Raw genomic sequence first — 22,604 nt, forward strand, 5'->3', positions numbered from 1 at the left:
TATCCTGCATGGCAAAGGGAAGTTGAAGTTAAAAACATTAGCTGACTTTAAAATAAGGAGATGCAATAGGGCATGGTGGGGCACGCCTGTAATCTAAGAGCTCTGGGAGGCTGAGGCAGGAGGACTGCAAGATCAAATCCAGCCTGGGTAACTTAGTTACTCAGTGAGTCTAAGATTTTTTTATATGGTGTGAATGAGGGACAGGATAGAGATCAAAGAAGCCTTGACTGTGGGCAAGGGAGGACTGCAGGAGAATGCCAGAACCTCCTGAGGAGGAGGCAGTGCGACGGGTTATTTATTAGGTTAGGCTGGGGGTGGAGTCTATGTGGGTGACGTCAAGAGCTGATTGGGGAATTGTTGGCAGGTGCGTGAAAAGAAAATAAGAAATTGAAGTTAGAGAAGGAGGAAGAAGAAGAGGAGGGGAAGGAACAGGAGGAGGAGGAGGAAGGGAAGGGGAAGGGGAGGGGGAAAGGAAAAGGGAAGGGGAAGGGGAAGGGGAAGGAGGAGAGGAGAAAGAGGGGGAGGACAACAACACCACTATTCTTGGAGTGACACATTATTGTTTGGACCCTATGCCATGTTGGCATGCAGCCATTATCACTTGGCAGATTTTCATATGGGTGCAGATTCATCAGTGAAACCCTGTCTCGAAATTAAAAAAAAAAAAAAGAAAGAAAGAAAGAAAGAAGGCTGGGGATGTAGCTTAGTGCAAAGGCCCTGGGTTCAATTCCCAGTACAAAAGTACATGCATACATGCATGCATATATACCAAAAAAGGAAGAGGTTGCCTTGGATCATGCAGGTCAGCCCAAGGTTATGTAGAGCATCCTTAAAGATGAAAGAGAAGACTAGGGTGCGGGGTGGGGGACGCCAGAAAGATGGCGGTGTGGGAGGGCTTGGTCCGACCTTGCTGGCTTTGAAGACAGAAGCCAGGAAACATGAGCTAAGCAAAACAGAAGCCGGGACAGGAAAAGCAATGGCTTCCTCTCCGGCGTCCAGGAGGACCGCGGCCTGCTGACACCTCTGGTTTCAGCCCACAGAGGCTCAGATCTATGGGATGGTGCATCTGTGTCATCTAAGGGCGGTGGCAATCGAGAGCTTAAACAGGTGGGAGAGCAGACCTGGTCCCAGCCCGTCTGTCGCTCTGGGCAGGAGCCGATTGCAAGTGTGTTTTAGAAAGACTAACAGGCCATTTGGATTCAACTGATCCGGGCAGGGGCGCCAGGGTTGTGTGGAATTTTCTCAGCACCCTAGCGTGCCTTTGTGGTGAAAACCTCTAACCTTGTCCTGCTCTCTCCCTTTATAGCTGAGGCTGCCGAGGGCGAAGGAAGGGGAGGACAGTTACGGGCAGCGCCGGCCAGCCCGCAGCCAGGGCTAAACCTGCCAGGACCCGGGAGCAGAGGGGTTGCTCTTTCCGGGACGCTGTCTCGGCACCCAGGTGTTTGCAGCCGTGGCAGGACCCTACAAAGCGCTTGGACTCGGAGGCAGAGGTCAGCCCATCAGCCCTGCTACACTATGGATTTCCACATTCCTAAAATCAGTTCAATCAGCCTTATTACCACAGAAGTGCCCACATATTGACCCGGTGTGAGTCATTGATTGGCTCGGATCATGTTGATGAGAATTCTGGTATTTAACAGACTTCAGCACTCCGAGGTCCCCAGGGGAGACCCCGCCAACCGCACATCAATCCCACCCCCATGGCCGGGGTGGCTCGCAGCTGGATTTCAATCACTCCATACGGTTTTAAAAAGCAGGGCTTTCGCTCAGCCAGTGGGAGCCAAACATTGCCCAGACGCTGGTGCTCAGCAGCATTCCGAGACTTATCGATTGATGCTCAAAACTGCAGGGATTCTAGGATTCCTCGGTGAGATCACTCAGTGAAATGTCTTCTCCCTTCTTCCCTTTTCTTATCCCCTCCTTCCCTCCCTCCCTCCTTCTTTCTCTCCCTCCTCCTTCCTTCCTTTCTTCCTTCCTTCCTCCCTTCTTTTCCTCCTTTCTTCCTATCCTCTTCCCTCGCTCCCTTCCATCCTTCCTTCTTCTCCTTCTCCCCTCTACTCTTTCCCCTTCCCTGCCCTTCCCTGCCCTCCCCCTTCCCCCTTTCTCTTTCCCTCTTCCTCTCTCCCTTTAGAGTTGACCTTAGCCTGATCCCCCTAGTTAACAGGAAGACAGAGCCCCCAGAGCCTTTCTCTTCTCTGCTACTTTCTAGTCCCCCGGAGCCCCCTGGTAGCCCTTCGCTGTTCCCCAGTCTGAGCCCAGCAAGCCACACGTTTCTATTGACTGGGAAGCCCCTCTCTGCTCCTCTCCCCAGAGCACACGGCTGGCTTCTGCTTGGGGCCTGAACCTCCATTTGGCTTAGGGGACCCTACCACCAGCTGGTTGGGACAGACACAGGGGGTGAAGGCAGCAGGGATGACTTGCCCTGATAGGGTTATAAGCAGAACCTTAGTTTTATGCTACAGTCAAAGGACCAGCCCTGAATTTGGATGGGGGAAGATGGCATCTGAATGCCGCACTTCAAGGGACTGAGAGACGCCACGTCATTGCCCTGCCACGCACCTGAAACCTCCTCTGTGAGTTGCCGCAGCTGTGTCACAGTGTGGGTTGTCACAGTGTCCGCAACTGGACAGACTATGTGTATGTGACCCTGGACCTCACCTTCCTGTGCTGTAAAATGGTATGTGGCCAGATGTCTACAGAGTGATGCCTGTAAAGTGCCCACACGGAGGGCCCAGCATTCCCTAAGGAACCGACCCAGGGGAAGAGACTATCACCTGTTGCGAGATCAGAGAAGGGCCTGGAGAACGCAGTGGGGGTGGAAATTTGATTTTTAACTTCATTGGAAATTAAAAAGTGGCAAACGCAGCACAGGGACTTCCTGTATTCTCATCACTCAGTGGTCCCAGCGCCAGCTCTCACTTAAGTTATAATCATGAAAGCCACTGAGTGAACACCAGACAATAGGACCTCTGAAGACAGACTCCATTCAGAGCACAGGACTTCATTCCTGCTCTTCCACTGTCACAGGGTGGGACTCAGGCCCTGATGTGATAGTTAGTGGCCGTCCCCCTAGTTCTCTGTAGTTGAGAAGACTCCTGAGGGATTCACTGTCATACAGGACCTCGATACTTTAGAAGGTCATGGGTGGGTTCTTTTGCATGAAGCCTTGAAATGTGCATTTATCTGAATTTCTCCCCATGTGATTACACTGGAATTATGCAGAGCTGGCAAGAGTAGCAGGGTGCCACGTGCCTTCCTCGGGTCCTCTCTCAGAGCATACAATGGCATCTATACATCTCTCTGCTGGTGACATTAACCTTGACCACTTGGTTGAGGTAGGGTCTGCTGGTCTTCCCTGATGCACGTAACTACTATGCTCCCCCTTCGCAATTAATAAATACCTTGAGAGAGGGACTTCGAGGTGCTCCTAATACTCTGCTTCTCTTTAAAGGCTCACCTGCCGCATTTAGCAAACACCAGCGCATCTACAGCGATTATTGCTGCGCTGCTCCACTGGTGACTTAGAACATCTCTCCTATTTATCCTACATCTATTCATAGTAGTTCTTCCCTGTGGGGAGCTGGTCTTATTGACGTGATCCAAAGAGATGGTGAATATTTAATTTAAAACTTTAAGAACACAGAACAGTCCAAGACACGTTGCTGTAAATCCTCCTCACGGTTTGAACACACTCAGCCCACCATTTTAAAAGCATTTTGGAAATCTTTCATGAGAGTCATTAGAATATGTGGTCCACAGCACAGTGAACGCTCTTGGCAAGTGTACCCCAGAGGGGAGGTGTGAAGTGGTCACCTACCAGGGTCATTGGATCTGGCACCATGAACTTCCGGCTCTCCCCAAATCAGCACGACCGTGAAAGGATTCAGGCCATGGAGGCAGCCGTGACAGCACAGCTGAGACGCCCCCAGAGAGTCTGTGTTCAGGGCAAAGTTCTGAGGGGGGGGGTTGGCATTCTGATTTTTACTATAATGAATATTTAAAAAATTTAAACATTCACTGTACTTTTTTGATTAGTCAAATACACTTTTATTTTGCCAAGAGACCCTAACAGTTAGCCTTTGGCAATAACCAAACACACAAAGAACCTCAAACAAAACCAAACCCAACTGCACTGTCACAGCAGAGAACCAGGCCATGAAGGCAGAGAGGAGCCACCTGCTAAAGGACTGAGGCTTCCGGAAGACAGATGCTTTTTTCGTTTGCAGGTTGGGACACTCTTGTTTTTCTGGTTGCCCTGAATGAACTTCACCCGTACTTTGTGTGGTCTGAACTGCACCAGGGACTCTGGAAATTTCTTTTCTTTCTTTCTTTCTTTTTTTTTTTTTTTAGCGAATAAAAAAATATTAAAAAAGAAGAAATGATACAGATTTTTCCTAAACAAAATAATAGGAGCTCAACAATGGCAGTTACACTACATAGTATTGTCTTCGAATTAGTTGTTTAGATTACCAGATATAAGCATGCAAAATTGGTTTTAAAAAGTTATAAGAAATTTAAAAGGAGAACAAAGAAAAAAAATTAATCATCAACTTGTTCTTTCAACAGACCAGCAAAAGTTAGCAGTACAATTATCCAAGCTGTCCCATATATACACATAAATATATCTTTTCCCCATCCTACTCTCCTTATTTTCTTTAAAAAATTTTTAAAAAGTCTTTTATTTATTTACTTCGTACAGGACCACAGCTACAGGGGTCTCACTACGCAGTTGAGACTCGTAGTGATCCTCCTGTCTCAGCCTCTCCAGTACTGGGATTATAGATGTGCTCCACCACACCCACTTTTTGTGGCAGGCAAGGCATGACTGGGCTTCTGGGACTGGCACAGCATGCAGTACCAGGGATTGAACCTGGGTCCTCACACTTGCCAGGTATGTACTTATCCTGCCAAACTATCTCCCCAGCCTCTTCCTTCCTTCCTTTCTCTCATACTTTTCCTAATCCCAGTTGTTCCTTCTCTTTGAACAGATTCTTTCCCTTTCACAGTATCTATTGCACCTTTCAGCTTTTACTTACTCTTTCAGGTTCTTACACTGGGGAGACAATATGATGTTTGCACATGCAGGTCTTATTTCACTTACGAGTATGGTCTGTAGTTGCATCTATTTACCTATAAAAGCCTTGAGTTTATCTTTTTTTTTTATAACTGAGTAATACGCTATTGTGTATTAATATCACATATTTTTTACCCATTCCTCAGTTGATGGGCATTCAGGTTGTTTGCAAGATTTAGCTATGACAAATTGTGCTGCTATAAACATGGGTGCACATATAGCACTGTGATAAGATGTTTCCGTTCTTCTGGAAAAATAACCAGGAAGGGAATAGCTGGACTAAATGGAACCTCCAATCCTAGTCTTTTGAGAAATCTCCACACTGATTTCCATAGTGGTTGTAACCAGTCTACATTCCCACCAACAGTGGAGAAGGGTTCCTTTCTCTCCACAGCCTCTCCAGCATTTGACATTGGTTGACTTCTTGATAGCCTTTCTTTTTTTGGTGAGATAGAATCTCAGTGTTGTTTTAATTTTCATTTTTCTAATAACCAATGATGCTGAACATTTTTTCATGTATTTATTTGCCATTTGTATTTCATCTGAGAAGTATATATTCATCCCAGATGCCCAGTTTTGGATTGAGTCTTTGAATTTGGACAGGGGGCTGACTTTCAAAAAAATTCTTTATACGTTCTAGATAGAAGTCTTTTGTCTGAGAAACAGTCAACTAAATTTTTTTTTTTTTACCAATTCATCAAGTTTCTTTTTACTATTTTGGTGATTTCTTTTGATGCTCAGAAACTTTTCAAAAAGATGAGATCCTAAGATCCAGCCCTAGTCCAGGCCCGGTGAGTGTATGGGAGTTTCTAGCTACCCTGCACTGGCGGGACTTGTCCAGTCCAAGCCCAGGTGCGGCATGGGTGAAACCCTCTTCCACCTCCTTGGGACCCACCCCCAACCATTCCACTGCCCCCTTCACGCCCGCTGAGTGAGAACTTCTGCCACAGTCTCAGGACCCCCAGATCCAGCCCTAGCCCAGGCCTGGTGAGTGTGTGGGAGAGCTTCTTCTCCCCCCTACTCCACCTTGTCCCTTTCAGACTCAGCTCAGGCCTGGCATACAGGCCTGGGATGAAACTCTGCAGCTGCAGTCCCTGCAGAGAGAGTAGGGGACAGAACCACCCAGGTAGTCTGGAAGCAGAACATCTTGCCAGAGTGTCACAACAGGTTCACTCCCAAGGGCAGCAGCAGGAAGGATCTGAGCACAGCAGTCAGACTCAAGCCAGGCACAGCTGGATAAATTCAAACTTTGTAGATCTGCACCTGAATTTCATTAGGTGCTAAGGTTATAACTGCACTGAAACTCTACAACAAAGGTCAGAAGACAGTGCTACACAAAATGACAACAAGAAGGAGCAAAATGCAATCTCAGACCCCAAAGATGAGATCCTAGTTATTGATTCTTTGAAGCATCTTCCATGCAGTTTGGTTTTTGTTCATGAACTCTCTACCCACTCCTATATCTTCAAGATTTCGACCTAACTACTTTCTCCTCCAGTAGATTTAGTGTTTTGGTTTTAATATTTAAATCCTTGATCCATTTTGACTTTAGTTTAGTGCATGGTGATAGACATAAGTCTAATTTTAGTTTTTGGCATGTGGAAAGCCAGATTTTCCAGCACCATTTACTAAAAGGTTATCTTTCTTCCAGTGAGTATATTCAGCCCCTTTGTCAAAGATAGGGTGGCTGAGTATGTATGTAGTGTGTATGCATCTTTTAATCTGTTCCATTGATCCTCAGGTCTTTTTTTTCCAGTATCATGCTGATTTTATCATAGTAGCTTTGCAATATAATTTCAAGGTAGCGATTTTGATGCTTTTTGCCTTTCCTTTGTTTCCCAGGATTGCTTCTGATACTTTAAGTCTTCTATGGTACTAGTTGAATTTTAGGAATGTTTTCTGTAGGTCTGTGAGGTATACTAGTGATATTTTGATCAGGATTGCATTGAATCTGTATAACAATTTGGGGGGACTATGACAATTTTCACAATGCTGGTTAGTCCTGTCCAGGAACAAAGAATAGCTTTCCATTTTATGAAATCCTCTTTGATCTCTTTTTTAAGTACTGTAATTTTCACTGTATAAATATTTTATTCCCTTTGTGAGATTGATTCCTAAGTATTTCATTCTTTTGGATGTTATTTGTAAAGGCATGGTTTCTCTAATTTCTCTCTTGGTGAGTTTGTTGTTTGTGTACAAAAATACTATTGATTTTTAGTGTTGAATTTGTATTCTGCTATGCTATTGACTTTGCTTAGTTAAATCTAACAATTTTTTAGTGGAGTTTTTGGGGTCTTATAGGTAGAGTATCATGTCATCTGCAAATAATGATAATTTCATTTCTTCCTTTTCAATCATTATTCCTTTTAGTTCTTACTCTTGCTTAATCTTTCTGGCTAATATTTCCAGAACTATGTTGAATAGGAGTGGTGATAGTGGACATCCTTGTCTTTTTCCTGATTTTAAAGTCAAAGCTTTTAGTTTTTGTCCATTTAGTATATTAGCTGTTGGTTTGTCATAGATGGCTTTTATCAGGTTGAGGTAAAGGCCATCTATTCTGATTTTCTGTAGGGTTTTTTTTAGATCATGAATCTGTGTTGGAATTTGTCAAAAGCTTTTTCTACATCTATTGAGATGATCATGTGATTATTCTTTGGCTCTGTTGATGTGGTGTTTTACATTTATTGATTTTCATATATTAAACCATCCTTGCATTCCTGGGATGAATCACACTTGGTCATGATGTATAATCTTCTTGATAATTTACTGCATTCTTTTTCTAGTATTTTATTGAGGATTTTTGCAGCGATATTCATTAGGGAGATTGGCTTTGATTCTCCTTTTTTGGTTGGCTCTTCTCTGGTTTTGGTATCAGAGTGATACTTGCCTCCAGGAATGAGTCTGAGAGAACAGTTTCCTTTTCAATTTCCTTGAACAGTTTGAGAATAGCTGACATTAAATTTTCTCTAAATTTCTTGTTGAATTGAGCTGTGAAATCAGGACCTCAGCTTTTCTTTGTTGGTATGTTTTTGATTAAATTCTTAATTTCATTGATTGATATTAGGTTATTCAAAATGTTTATATATTCTTGATTCAAATTTGGTAATTCACATGTATCTAGGATTCTGTCCAGTTCCTCTGTATTTTCTATCCTGTAAGAGTAAAGATTTTGGAAGTAGGTATTCATGATTTTCTAAATTTCTATTGGGTCTGTAATAATTTCATTTCTTATTGCGGTAATCTGAATTTTTTCTTTCTTTTTTTGATAAGGTTGGCTAAGGGGTTGTCAATTTTATCTGTTCTTCCAAAGAACCAACTCTTTGATTCATTAGTTTTTTGTACTTTTTCTTAATCTCCGTTGTATTAATTTCAGCTCTGATCTTTATAATTTCTTGCCTTCTTTGGGCTTTGGACTTGACTTGCTCTTACTTTTCTAGGAGCTTGAGGTACAGCATAAGGTTGCTTATTTGAGCTCATTCTGTTTTCCTCATGTAATAGTTTGCCATTATAAATTTCCTTCTTAAGATGACTTTCATTACATCCCATAGGTTCTGTTAAGTTGTATCTGCATTTTCATTAAATTTTAAATACTGCTTAATTTCTTCTTTAATTTTATCTGTGACCCACTGCTTGTTTAGGAGGGTGTTATTTAATTCCCATCTCTCTGTGGAGTTTTTGTGATTTCTTTGTCAATAGTTTCCCATTTCATTAAACTATGGTCAGATAATATGGGATGGGATAATTTCAATTCTTTTGTATTTATTTATGCATGTTCTTCTATGTGCTAGCATATGGTATATTTTGGAGAATATCCCATGTGCAACTGAGAAGAATATGTATTCTGATGTTGGGTAGAACACTCTATAAAGGTCTTTTCTAATTTCTTTTGCCTAGTTGATCGATCTCTATGTGATAATGGGGTGTTAAAGTTCCCCATTACGATTATGTTATTGCAAATTTGATATTTCATATCTGTTAAAATTTGTCTTACATAGTTTGGTGCTCCTACACTGGGGGCATATATATTTATAATTTTTGTCTCTTCTTCTTACAATTTTCCCCTCACAAATATGTAGTGACTTTCCTTATCTCTTTCGATCATTCCTTGAATTTCACTTTGTCAGCAACCAGAATCTCTACTCTTGCTTTTTTTCTGGATACCTGTGACATCAAGTATTATTTTCTATCCTTTAACTTTCAGTCTATGAATTTCCTTCTGAGTTAAATGTGTTTCTTGTACACAGCATATTGTTGGATTTTGTTTCTTTATCCACTCTGTCAGTCTACTTCTTTTGACTGGTGGATTGAGGCCATTTACATTGGTAGTTATTACTGATACGTATTTGCTTATCTTTATCATGTTGTTTTCCTACTGTAAGAGCCCTACTTTTCTCTTTTGCTTATTTACTTCCTCTGCTTGGTTGTTCTTTTCTGTTGTTTTTGAAGTTGTCATCTTTGTCTCTTCCTAAAATATATGTCGGTACTCTTTGTAGGATTGGTTTGGTTGTCATGAATTTCTTCAGTTGTTGTTTGTCATGGAAGTATCTAATCATGCCATTAAATATGATAGGTAGCTTTTCAGGGTATGTCAACCTGCATTGAAAGTTGTTTTCTTTCAGGACCTGAAATATCTCATTTCAAGCTCTTCTCGATTTGATGATCTGTGTTGAGAAATCTGCTGTGACTCTTAATCCATAACAAGCTTTCCATGATAGGTGGTCTGTTTCTTTTTGCTAACAGCTTTTAATATTCTGTTGTTTTGCTGAATTTCTGAGATCTTGATTATGTGTCTGGGTGTAGATTATTTTGACTATGGTTAATTGGAGTTCTATACTCCTCAATTAAAGTATGTCAGATCCCTTTCCCATGCTTGGGAAATTTTTCACAACTTATCCAAATAGACTTTTTATGTCATTTCTGTTGACACTTGCTATTTTGTTGACATCTATCAGTATTATATTGTTTTTCTTTTCATTGTCTTGAAGCTGTTGAATTGTTATTTCCTCATTCCTTGTTATTTTTAAGAGATCTTTTCTTTTGTGATCAGTAGCTGCAATGCTGTCTTCAAGGTTTGAAAGACTATCTTCAGTTTTATTTAAGTAGTTTTGCCAGCTTTCAATGGAATTCTTAATTTATTGGATGTCTGTTTGAATCTATTTCATGCATATGAAATACATATGCATATAATATAATATAATATGTATGCATATATATTGCATTCTAATTTTTCCTGGATTGTTCATTCAGTGTTTCTATCATTTTTCTATTCTCCTCTATTTTTTTAATCTATGTTTTCTTTACATGCTCTGACCAATTCTGCATTGGTTGTTATCATTTTTTTTACCTGAGAGAGAGATTATTTCTGATCTGATTTCTTCCATAGCCTGGTGCAGGTTTTTCTTTACTTCAGTTGCTATCATTTCAGAGAATTCAGGTGTGTGACTTCTGAGTTCTTCTACATCTTTGTCCCCCAGACTCGTTCTGGGTGGGCTGGAGCTCTGAGATTTCCTTCTACTTCTTTGTTTTGACATTTTTGAAGCTCTCAGTGTTCACTCAGGCTCAGCAGCAATGGTGGAGGGCAGGGCACGGGTTCGCAAGTCTCCTGTAATAGTGGTGGAGTGGGGTAGGCTTACCAAACTCCCACTGTCTGGAGTTCAGAATGGCTTCTGTGAGGATGGGGCCAGTCCACAGTTCAACAAGGTTCCTGAGATGGTAAGGAGACAGGGTAGAGTTCACTGTGGCTCCCATAATGGTGGGGGGTGGGTTAAGTTCAGTAAGCCTCCCCTGAAGGTGGGTGGGTGAAGAAGGGCTCACCAAGGCCCCATATCTGTCTGAAGTGGTGGGTAGGAGGTGGGAAGGCCACAGCTCAGGGAGGCTACTGCAATGGTGGTGGGTGGCAGGGCCCAGCCAGCTTTGCCAAAGAATCACCCTGAGAGCCCGCTTCTGCAGGCCTGGGTATAGACACCATACAGTTCTGTGGCAACTCAGACAAGGCTGGGATTGCTAGTAACAGAGTACTGAAAACACTTGTGGTACTGGTGATAACTGCTGTGAGACCCAGATCTATATCAATAGAGGCAGAACATGGGAGGTGACAGGCTCCTGTGATGAGAACAGCCTGTAGCTGCTTGGCCAACATCTGAGCTCCTCCAGCTTGGGCTGTCCAAACAAACACTGTGGTCTGGGATGAATGGAGACATAAGATACCCAATGAAAACAGAAACACCTCCCTTTAATTCCAGAAGCACATGTGGAAAGCAGAGGTTGTGATGTCTTCCATGTCTTTTGTAGCTGTTAGGTCATTTCCTTTCTAATCCAGATACTCCTTGACTCACACTTGGATAAGGGACCCCACATATCCATTGCAAGTTGAAAATCCTGTGAAGCCAAGAGATAATTCCTACCCCTAAACTGCCAAACACCAGCCCACCTTAAACGTATTCATGACCCTGTGTTCACCAACAGTCTAGAAACATCTCATGCAAAGCCCACTTTATAATAATACATTGCGTGTCACCCATGTGATTCTCTGAGTGCCTGAACCTCGAAAACACTGCCAGCACATCACACTGCCAAGAACGGGGTGTCACGGGGCCACCTGGCGTCAGAGCAAGTGGAGTTAACAGCAATGTGTTCTTTAGTAACTTAGAGAAAAATAAACATTCACTTACTTTTTGATTATACCATGTACATTTAATCCTTGGCACTCAAATAAAGTGGGGAAGGATGGAAGGTAAATATCTATTTCACAGTTTCTGCCACAGTGACCTAAAAAGAGATGGGGCTGGACCTCCTTTGGGGAGTCCATCATTCCATAAGGAAGCAAGGTCCAGGAAGAGAGCCTGAGGGTCCTGATCCATCCTGCTTGGGAGCGAGTGTTCCACACCTGCTCTTGACGGCTGCAGTGAGCAGCACTTGAGGTTTTGAGCAGCACCAGGATATCTGCAAAACGCATGGGCGAGTCAGGGACATGGCAGCCAGTGCTGGTCAGAGGACCGGTTAGAGGCCCTGGCAGAGCATGTGTGCATGTGCGTGCACCCATCCCAGTGTGTGTGTGTGTGTGTGTGTGTGTGTGTGTGTCTGCTGGGTAGGAACTGGCATTTGTTGAGACAGGCTCTTGGCCAAGTCCCCGCCCTTTGCTGTCTTTGGCTCCATGCTCTCTTCCCTGATAGGCTGGGGAGGCCAGCATGGACAGATGGCCACCCAGCTGCTGTGTTAGCCATGGCCTGGTGCTCTTTATATACTGCCCTGTCCCCTTTTCTGCTGCAGTGGCTCTAGAGACTGCAAAGGAGCAGTTCTGGGTCAGAGGAGCTTGTAGGGATGGGGTGCAGGAGAGTATTGGCACAAAACCAGCCATGGTAGGGCTGTCCGCTCCTCCCTAAGTCAGGGACCCTGCATTGAGAAAACCCATGCCTGTACTGCCAAAGCCAGGCAGAGACACTACGGCCCAGTCCCTCTATCCATTCTTCCATTCATCTACCCACCCATCTACTACCCATTCATCAGTCCACTTACCAATCTATTGATCCATACTACCACCTACCCATCCATCTGTCCATCTACTCATCCACCATGTACCCACCCACTTACCCTCTGTCCATCTACCCACCCACCGTCCATCCATCCATCCATCCATCCATCCATCCATCCACCTGCCCATCCTCTCACCATCCATTTGTCCCTCCCATAAACCTTCATTGACACTTATAGCATTATACAAATTACTCAAGGTCCCGTCAAAAACATTAGGGTTGGTTGGCATCCATTTCTTGTTTTGCAGCGGGAAAGATGAGAACAATTCCTCTGAGCATGCTGTTGTGATCCTGTTCCCTACAGAGTTCTGGGGATGGAAGAAATAGAAAGGGAGGAGGTACAAGAGGTGAGAAAGAGAGGAGAGCTGGAGTGGGGCTGGCTCTGGTCCCAGTGCTGGTGCCTGCACTCTACATGCCCTGGCAGAGCTGCCAACTTTTGGGAAAACAAAAACCCAACCAGAACTCCCAGCTATATTTCAATTTCAGAAACCCAATGAAAACTGCTTATGATAAGCATGCATCATGACAATATTGGAGACATAATTACATTAAACTTTATTGATTGTTTGAAATTAAAACTTCCTTGGACACCCCTAGGGTTACCTGGCAATCCTGTGCCCTAGACCGGGGACTGTGGTTGATTTTCTCTGGATCTCCTTGCCTTCGCCCCATGACAGTGAGGGAGGCCAGCAGAAGCCCATGACACACCATCTCCCCAGGGCCAGACTCTGTCTCCTGCTAGTCCCCAGCAACATTGTGTGATGGCCAGGCCAGGTGCCTTCAAGGTCCACAGAGAGGAGCTGCGGAGCCGATGAGCCTGTGATGTTCCCACAGAGCCCCAGTCTCCTGTAGCCCTGTTGCAACATCTCCCTGCACCAGCTCTGGCTGCCACAGCGTGAGCGGTCCAGAGGGAAAGAAGGGCCTGGGTCACCAGGGTCCCTGGTATCTGTCTCTTTCAGGACTTCTGCTTCTCCTTGGATGCACCAGAGACCTTAGTCACCTCCATGGAGAGGACAGTAAGCACTGAGGGCCCCCCAGGCCCCTCACATCCAGCAGTAGAGCCAGAAATTGTCCTCTTGCCTCTATCTCATGGGCCTGTGCTCCTTGGGGATGCTTTCTCAGCCTACACCATGCAGGGAGCACTCAGCATTGGGGCCATCGGGATTGTGCCTGATGGGACCTACCAGAGCATCAGGAGCTTTGTCTAAAAGGTGAGTGACCCATTTTTCCAGAGCCAGTCTGGTCTGGGATGTCATGATCCATTTAGAGCAGGAAAAATACCACGTGTCCTGCATGGGGAAGGTACAGATGACAAGGACAAAATCCGTATTAAGCCACGAGCCAGCCATAGGGACCCAGCTGAAAGACACTGAAAGGACTGTGTTTCCAAACACTGTCTTCTGAAGGGGGAATTTTTCTGGTTGTGTGCGTGTGTGTTATAAATTTCAGACACTAATGTATTGACAAAAACAAACAAATAAACAAAAGTGGAAATGCAGGAAACCTTTTGGGTCTGACAGAAATCTCAATGAGGTCCCTGCCTGCTTTGGTTTTTTTATTTTCAAATGCAGCTAACAATAATATCTGACAAAAAATATATTCTCCCACTGCCTGGATGCCTCTCACCTATTGTTCTTCTGGAAAAAAACGTTGCCTCTTTAAGCGCCTGCATGCTGGCGATCGTTAGAAGAAAGGAGCTCGGCAGTTTTCTTTATTTATTTATGTCCCTTTTGCTGAATTCTGATGAGGTACAGGCAGGCTGCTGGCATGGCATCTGGCTTCTTAGAAATAAGATTGGTGGAGAATTGGGGCCTGGCCACAGGCGTGTGCGGGTGCAGGGGCTCGGAGTGCACGGGTTTTACCTCCTTGGTGACGTCCCCACAGCTCCCTATGGATGTCCTCTCAGATCTGCTCAAGGGCAGCCCTTGTGGGGGCCGTGCATGGAGCTGGAGGTCGGGGCTGCTGCAGAAGCCTGGTACCTGATCTCTATCCCAACACTGAGCCTTTGGTGTTGCCATGGGGAAAGATGGGGAAGAGGGTACTGTTTATGGTCAGGGACAGTGCTGCTCTCCAAATCGGCAATCAGTTGGAATAGCTGCGCTGAGAATGGGCTCCGGTCCTTTCACAGAGGCACTGTGTGGGGCAGTGCAGCACTCACGTGCCCCCTGAACATATGCTGGGTCCCCTCCTGCCCTTGGTGTGCCCAGAACTGCTCCCAAACCTCGCAGCAGCGCCTCCTGGGGGGCATGGGCCCATCTCAGAGGGGACATGGAGGCAGGGGCAAGGTTGAGCACATAGGAGCTGAGTGTCAGAGCTGAGCGTCCTTCTGAGTCCTGCCACTGCGACCCCAGCAGGCCTGCTGGGTAGGGCAGTTCGGAGAGATTCAGAGTACGGCAGAAAGGCAGGGTGCCCAGCAGGGCCTGCGAGTGTCCTGGGTGAGCCAGGACCACCCAGCTGCTGCGTTAGCCATGGCTTGGTGCTTTTTGTATACCGCCCTGCCCCCTTCTCTGCTGCAATGGCTCTAGAGATTGCAAAGGAGCAGAGGAGTCTGGACCCAGCCTGGGCCCTGCTGACAGACGGGGCCTGCGCTGTCCAGTCCTCCCTCGTGCTCCAGCTTGCAACTGATGGCCTATGGCTCAGCCAGCATGCGGGCAGGGTTTGCAGTCTCCAGAGAGCACACCACATGCCTGGGAGGCTCTTGGGGTACAGGGGGGGTGGGAGACTTACTCTGGGCTCACTTGTTCCCCACTGACCTCATGTACTGAGGAGGAGGCGCCACACTGTCAGCACAGCCAGGCCCAGGCACACACCCCGAGTCTCAGGGACAAACCTATAGTGTCCTGTGACAGTGCTGTGTCAAGGACAGAGACCCTGGCCATGCATGGCTGAGCCTGCAGGAACTTGGAGCCGCATGTGGCGGCCACTTGCTAAGGCCCTCATGGAGGCCCGCATGACTGGCTCGGCCCTCACCCATGCCTGTGGGGGATCACATGCACCCCCAGACCTCTGCCTCTGAATTCTCCGCTAGCTTACTTTTAAGTAAGAAGACATGTTTATTTCCTCTTCAGGCAAACTGGGAAACTCAGAGCCTCAGAGAGCTCAAGTAACTTGGTAAGATCACACAGCAACTTGGTGTCAGGCCAGCTGCAGCAAAGGACCCTGGTCCCCTCCATGGCTTCCTTTCCACAGGGTCTCTGCAGTGACCAGTCTGAGGCACAAGGGGTGGGGGTCGGCGACAACATGTGGCTGATAGCAAGAGATGGCCGCTCAGTACGGGTCCCACTGTGGGGAGGCTCTCAGTGACAGCACATTGCAGGCAAGGTGTACTGGGCCTTTGTCCACGTGACCAGAGGCCAAGGCCAAGGTGGAAACCATGGCCAGCCCCTCTGTGGCCCAGGGCAGAGGTCCAGAAGGAAAAACAGACCCAGCCTCTGCCTACCCGGTGAGGAAGCCAGCACCACTCCCCACAGCAGAGACCTCACTTGCCAACAGGTGCTCAAAATTGCACGGTGTCCTTCATGCCCTGTGGGCTCAGATGCGGAACACTGGTTCCCGCATGAGCCTCGATTTCTCTCAGGGGCCTTCCCCACCACTGTGGAAGTTTTTTTTGTTTTTCAAAGAAAAATTTTAAGAGCTCTTTCTGCCTTTGCCAGATGCTCTAGAAATAACTCACTGGGAAACATCTCTGTCTGAGACTCACCAGCGTCAGGGAAAACGGTTCAATGCACCTCGCAGCTTGGCACACAAAGCTGGGGATGGATTTGGAGCTGCAGGAGCTGGGGCCAGTCCTCTGCACATTTGTCGCCTGCGGATGGCGGGACCCCAGGAGAAGGCCCCTTTGGGCTTTGGGAATCCTCATCTATAAGAGGTGTTGGCCCCATGAGACTGTGGGGGAAGGGTGGGGAGAGAGGTTTATGTGTACAGGGTCAGCTTGCATTCAGGGGGATGAGGGAAAGGGTCCAGATGAGAGAGGTGGGTTGAGAATCAGAGAGCCCGTGGGGCAGGCTCTTCTTGGTTTCTTTTGCAAAGATGAAGAGACTGGGGCCTGCAGGATGGAGGGATCTGCAGAAAGGGGAGCGGCCCTGCCACCTACCCTGCGGGTCCGCAGCCAGCCTTCCTGGACTCCGCCCACCCAGACTCTCCTGGGGCCTCTTCTTCCTTGAAAGCGCATGCCTGGACCTGGCTGTGGGAGCCCAGACCGCGTGGCATCTTGGTCTATCCTTTGCATTTCCCTCTAAAGGAGGTCCGGGGCACTGAGGCGGGAGGGATGACACTAGCAGAACCTTCTCTCGGCTACGGCTCAGTGCGGGGGGCTGAACCCCAGTCTTTACCTCTGTTCTGTGAAATGGGGGCACAATGTCTGCCTCCTAGGCCCATGGCCATTGCTGCTCGATGAACAGATCCCAGTGTTTCCATTCAAGAGCCAGGCCCTGCCCCTGGAGCTGGAAAACAGCATATGCCGAGGGGCTCTGTTCACACATGTAGCTTCCTCTCTAGTGGGGCAGACAGAAAACACAGACCCAGGGAGAGCCAGAGGGGAAGGGGCTGGGGACCAGATCGAGTCCCCAAGGTCAATTCCCTGGCTCCACTCCCTTTAACTAGATACCACATTCTATTTCTGTCACCTTCCACCAGGGTCACCCATTATATCCCATCAAAGGATTCATCAACTTGGTGAAATTAGAGTCCTCATGAGCTGATCATTCCAAAAATCTACCAGTTGGGAAGGAAGCCTTCAGCGCATCAATTTAGGGGGTTGTTCATAGCTGGTAATGAAACAGCACTGGGCAGAGACAGGCAGGGGGATCCGGCACTGGATAAGAGGAGGCGGAGATAAGTGTGCAGCACTTCCTGGTTGTAGAACCACAAATGCCGCAATCCTGAACACCAGGGAAGAGGACCCTATGCAATGTCAGGGTGAGGACTGGGTTTAGGCTGGATCTGGTTCTGGAGGATTAAGGGGCCCTGATAGATGACTTGACTTTACAGGGCCCATGGGACTCTGGGCAGCACAGGTTGGCACCGTGTGGCTTTTTTCTGGACAACTGGTGTCCTGCCCAGGGCTGGCCTAATGGTAGAAGTTGGCATATGACGGTGACTGGAGGCTTTGAGGTCTCAGATCTGCCTCTGGTGGGTAGAGAAAAGTGACCATTCAGAGGTGGGGAAGGCGAGGACCAGACCACAGGGTGGATCTTGGGAAGAGCTAGCACCGAGCAGGAAGGAAGAACCCTCCAGGAAACACTGCTTGCGTGGATCCACCATTCTGAACGTGTGCTTAGCTGGACACCAGAGTCCTGGCCGGCAGCCACCATGGCTGTGCTCCTCCTGTATTCCCTCCTCTCTCCATAGGAGTTCATTTCTGTGTAAAGCTTCCCTGGTCCTCAGGTAAAGTAGATTCCAGCTGCACCTTTGTTCTTGCTCCATCTAAGCTCTTGTGAACCAGGATCAGTCCAAGATAGGAGTTCTTCAGCTTTCTCTGTCCCACAACTCTTAGTCTCAATATATGTTTTCTTTTTCACAGAGCCCCAATGCTTTGTGAATTAGGTTGAAACAATGCAGTCCTTCCACGCTGACAGCTTCTGAGCCAACTGCAAACCCAATACACACAAACAGGAAGCAAAATTAATACCTAAAACATACTGTCTTAAAAAAAAGTGTGCAATACATTCTTGCTAACTGTAGTCGCTGTAATAGATCTAATCTATTCTTTTTTTTTTTTTTTTTTTGCGGAACCGGGGATTGAACTCAGATCCTTGCATTTGCCAGTCAAGCACTTATCCTACTGAGCCATCTCCCCGGCCCCAGATCTAATCTATTCCTAAGTAATTATGATACTATAGAACTTAATGATGGGACATAGGTACCTGTTAGACTCTGCCCAGTTTCATACACTACACCACACCCTTGTGTCACATTCCACAATGACTTTCTCCTAATTCTTGGCTTTTTCTTTTTAATTGCAGCAACCACCAAAACCCTAAAAACTATGCCTTTATCAAAGGAATGGAATGGAACCCAATATTGACAAGTATGAGGTACTCTGACGTAGAAGTTTGTGGGGACGCAAAAGGTGTCTACTGGTTTTAAGGTTCCCTTGAAAATTTAAAATACCTTTCAGTACCTCTGAAATAGGTGGGGCCACCTGGGTGCCTAGGCCCTTAGTTTGAGAACCAGGGATGTAATCCCATCAGTCATGGTTTAGGTAGGAACACATGACATAATTCTGATCAGTAAGATGCAGAGAGGTCTTTAGGGAGACTTCTGGGAATGATTTCCCTCACTGTCTAAAACAAGGAGCCAACCCTGTTCTGTGGCTGATGCGGCATTTACAAAGGAACCGGATGTGCAGCAGCCATCTTGGCCTACAGAGGACAATGACCCAAGGAACAGCCTGAGAAAGGTGGAGGCAAAGTCATGGGGCTTCTGGCTTCGACAACACTGTTTGGATGCTGGGTCCTGGAAGTGGCCATCTCTGGATTTGTCCTTGTGAGAGCTGAGAGCTCTCTGGAGAACTCAGCCTGCAGAGAGCAGGGCTTCCTGTGGAGCTGCAGCTGGAAGCATCTTTCCTGGTCCTCTAGCAAAATGTGTTTAGAAAACACTGCTTTCTTCTCTCCCCACTTGGGGTCTCCTCTCGAGTCTCCAAGAAGACCCACAATTCCCTGCTTGCTTGGCATCGATGTACTTTGCCAAATTTACTGGACTGAGGAAACCTTTTTTCCACAGAACCTAATTACGTCTCACAGAAGGCTTGTGTGCCAAAAACCACACTTCTGAAAAGATGCTGTGGACCCCTCCTAATGGCCCCTCAGGAGCCTGCTCATGGACACCCACCTTGGTGGAGCACAGAGCCACATGTGTTTCTGCTCAGTGGGGGCACTAAATGAAGCCAGATGTACCTGGCCGCCCGAGGCAGTAGAAGCGATGACTTCACATCCCAGCAATGCAGGGATTAGTCTGCCGGAGAGCTGCACGCAGGGGTGGGAACTGCCCTGGCCTGCTAATGCATTCAGCAGGAATGCCCAGGGGCTCTGCGGAGTATCGTGCATGTGTGCTGAGTGCGTGGCTGCCTTGTCCGCGATGGCAGTGACCACGATGGCAGTGCTCAGGATCGCTGTGGCCACAGTGGCAGCGTGCACTCTCGCTGTGTCCACGACAGCTGTGCCCAGGACCTCCTCTCTGTTGTGTTTAGACCTGCTGTAGCTTCCGGGCAGTTCCCTGCTCTCCCTGTGGCCCTCCCCCAGGCACTCCTGAGGTTAGTGTCTTGCCTGTCTTGCTCTGGCTCCTGATCCTGCCCGCTCACGCCCCGTCCTTGGTACCCCTTTCTCAAGACCTCAAGTCTTTCAGACTTGGCCCTCCTTCTCCACTCTGGGGCCCAGGGATTCCGCACCGCAGGTTGTCTCTGAAAGTGCCTCTCAGGACCCTTGGGTTTCTGGGGCGGCACCTTAGGGCTTGTGCAGGGATGAGGAGGGGTCCTGGCTCCTGCTCTTGACTCAGCCAGAACTGCTCTCTGCCCCACTTCTCACTTCCTGGGTTCCTGTCCTTTAGAAGAAAGGCTTTTTTTTTTTTGGATTTTTAGGGAAGGGTCTACAGGGTATTCAGGGTCTCACTACTAGATCAGACTCGGAGTTCAGACTCGGAGTGATCCGCTTATTTACAGCCTTCCAAGAGCTGAGATTACAGGCACACACCATGATGCCCAGTCTCAATTGCCATCTCAGCCTGCCCTGGGGGCAGGGCCGGCACAGCAGGCCCAGGGATCGAACCCCTGGCTTTAATCCACTGAGCTATTTGGCCAGCCCAGAAGAAAGGCTTTGTACAAAGCTAGAATAATAAAAGTCCAAAGCTCCGATACCTTCAGCAGAGAAGGCTCAGCTTTCCATTTGATGCCCTGGAACTCCAGCTCTGGCTACAGTATGACCCGTATGCTGACCAGACATCTCCCCTTGGGGAGAAAGCTGGGTTCTTCACTCTCGTCACTGCCCTGCTGAGCCTTATGGTACCCGGTGGCACGGACTCAGCAGCGGCCTCCCAGAGCCGTGTGTGGGGCTAAATCCACAACGGACCCCCCACTCACAGGCCTGTGGCCCCAAACTCTTAGCCACCTATAAAAATGGCTCCCTTTATTTAAAATCAAAGGAAAATAAAACCCAAACACTCACCAAGGAAAAATCTTCTCGTAGATCATATTAAAACATACTCATCTTTGTACCAGCGTGACTGTAAAATGATGTTGGAAAAATGATGTGGTTATGGAGGACACTTTGGTAAAGTGTCTCCCAAAGTTAGGGCAAAATCACAAACAATGCCTGGGCAGGGACAGTGACCCTGAGCTGTGGTGGCAAGCACTGCTCATGACTGTCCTCCAGCACCAGGCGCGTCTCGCTTGGAGTGGGGCTTCGGAGGTCCGTCTGGGCTCGAGGAAGGCTTTTCTTGTGTGCGCGTGCGCGTGCCCCTGAGCGAGAAGAGGTGTCTCAGTCTCTTCTCCTAAGAACACCAGGCGCTCTCGAGACCGCTCTAGTGGTGCCACTGTAACTTAATTACCTCTTTAAAGATCCTTTCTCTAAATTCAGTACCTTTCTGAGGACTAGGGGGGTTAGAACGGCAGCATATGAACGTGGAGGGGGTGCCGCCGAGCCCTTAGCAGAGGACAGAGTTTCCCGTTTCATCTCCTGGTCATTCTTTCAAGTCCCCCCCCACCCCTTTTCTGTCTTTCTCTTTTCTTCTTTGAGGAAAGAGAAGGCTCTGCCCGGATGTCCCCTGCCTACAAGACTCCACCCCTCCCCTCCTCCCTGCAGCGCTGCTGGTCAGGTGGGTCCAGGGCTGACTTTGGACACGTTCAGGCCACCAGACAGAATGCACAGTACTGTGTGTGCTCTGAGGTAGACTCTAGAGATGCCCCACCTTCGGGTGCCAAGGCTAGTGTCACAAATCCAGGAGTCAGCGGCAATGGCCACATCAGGGAAAGCCCGCTTGCCGGTTGCAGCCCTCCCTGTCCCTCCCGGCCATCTTCAATTATATGAGAGCCACGCTGGGTTTTCGCCAGATTAAAACGACTCCATTTCCTCGGGGTTTAGGAAAGATAGCAGCAGGACACAGTCTCCTGAATGCTGAGAGTTGCTGCATTATTAGGGGTTTGTTAGGGAAAGAGGGGTAGAGACTCAGAGTGGGCTCAAAGCTGGTACTGGTGCCGGCCTCAGGACATCTCCTCAATCCTGACCTGGCGGATGTGCCCCACCCCAGGGGGCTGTCAGGCTCACATTTATCCATAGACCCATTCCAGAGGCAGAGCCAGTCCAACAGGGGCAAGGTAGGCAGAGCCGCAGCCTTGGGTGGCACTGGGACCCAGTGACCCTACCTAGTGGTGGTGGCCAGGAGGAAAGGGCCATGACAGGGCTTGGTAAATCTCTCCCCAGCTGGTCTCTCTGGAGGAGCCCTGGGCCAGGAGGCTAGTGACCCGGGATCAGCCCAGGTCAGAGGCTCACATGGAGCTTCTGGCAAATCTGTCCCTCTGCTCCTCCACTTCACATCTCACGGAGGGGGCTGGACCAATGAGTTCATCGGTGCCACTGGGTCCCAGAACAGCGTAGCAGCCGTGGTGCTGAAGAGGAATAAAGACGAGAAGAGGAACCCACAGCCCCCAGGAGGTGGGGCTCTGCTGCAAGCCTGGCTTCTTGCCTTGCTCAGTTTTCCCCCGGAAAGATATTTCCTTTATGCTTTTCTCATTATGAAAGCAGTTCAGGACCTACATATGTACATAGAGCCGAGCCAGGGAAAGCACAGGTAGAAACAATCCTCTTAAGTCTCACCTACTCACCTGCCCAGAAACAGCCCCTGGAGGCTCTGCGGTGGGCACTGCTGCGGACCCCGTCCTGTCCTGAGGGCTGCGCACCCCGACATGCAGGAGCAGGGCAGCCTCGGGCGCTGCTTCCACCGCCTGTCCTCTTCAGTCCCAGCAAGCACTGGGAGGTGATTAGTAGTGTCACGTCTAGTTCGCAGAT

The sequence above is a fragment of the Octodon degus genome, unplaced genomic scaffold (assembly GCF_000260255.1).
Source record: "Octodon degus isolate 3935 unplaced genomic scaffold, OctDeg1.0 scaffold00005, whole genome shotgun sequence".
In the NCBI taxonomy this organism is placed as follows: Eukaryota; Metazoa; Chordata; class Mammalia; order Rodentia; family Octodontidae; genus Octodon; species Octodon degus.